Source organism: Chrysochloris asiatica, unplaced genomic scaffold (assembly GCF_000296735.1).
Source record: "Chrysochloris asiatica unplaced genomic scaffold, ChrAsi1.0 scaffold00012, whole genome shotgun sequence".
Lineage (NCBI taxonomy): Eukaryota > Metazoa > Chordata > Mammalia > Afrosoricida > Chrysochloridae > Chrysochloris > Chrysochloris asiatica.
This window is the reverse complement of record NW_006408530.1, coordinates 29,521,069-29,522,300: the sequence shown is the minus strand read 5'-3', so window position 1 is coordinate 29,522,300 and position 1,232 is coordinate 29,521,069.

Genomic DNA, 1,232 nt, shown 5'->3' with positions numbered 1-1,232 from the left:
TTGGTGGTTCAAACTCACTAGCCACTCTTATATACAGGGTTGCTATGAGTCAGAACCAACTCAACAGCACTTAACAAGAACATAATCGTTGAGGAGTCTCAGAACAAATAGTTAAATACATTCAGCTGCTAAACAAAGGGTTAGCATTTCAAGTCTATTCAGAAGTGGCTTGGAAAAAAAACGGCTGGCAGTTTGCTTACACAAAATCAGCCGTTGGAAAATAAGGAGCATAGTTTTACTCTGATGCAGATGGGGTCACTATGAGACGGAATTGACTCTAAGGTAGCTATAATAATCACTCAAGTTTTTTCTAAAAAAACAGATTAACTACCGCCATTTATTGTATTGTTGTTGTTTAGTGCCCTCGAGTGAGTTCCAACTTATAGTGACCCTATGTAGTGTGTCTGAGGCTCTACATCTTTGTGATAGCAGAAAACCTTATCCTTCTTCTGCACTACAAAGGTTTGTTGTTGTTAAGTGCTGTCAAGTTGGTTCTAGCTCATATGAACTCCATATAGGGTTTCCAAGGAGTGTCTGATGGGTTTGAACTTCCTCCTTTTGGTTCAGTGCTTATCCTTCAGCACCATACTAGGACTCCACTACAGAAGTTGATTATGTTAAGTTCTGTCGAGTTGATTCTGACTCATTGCTACCCTGTGTAGGATTTCCAAGGAGTAGGTGGTGAGTTTGAACCGTCAACCTTGAGGTTCAAGCTGGACTTGTGGTCCAGTGCTTTAGCCAACGTAATTTGTGGATCTTTGAATTGTTGTTGTTGTTTTTAGGTACCATCAAGTTGGTTCCGACTTATAGCGACCTTATGCACAGCGGAACGAAACGATGTCCGATCCTGGGCCAACCTCACTACTGTGGCCACACTTGAGTCCGTCGGTGCTGACACTTGGCTAATTCATCTTGTTGAGGTCTTCCTCTTTTTCTCTGACCCTCCACCTTACCAAATATGATATCCTTCTCCAGTGACTGGTCCCTCCTGACCATATGTCCGAAGTATGACAGATGAAGTTTGGCCATCTTGGACTCCAAGGAGTGCTCTGGCTGCACTATTTCCAAAATGGATCTATTGCTTCTTTTGGCAGCCCATGACACTTAATATTCTCCTCCAACACCATAACTCAAAAGCATCAGTTCTTCTATGGTCTTCCTTATTCACTGTCCAGTTTTCACATGCATATGAATTATTGAAAGTACCATGGCTTGGGTCAGGCGTACCTTAG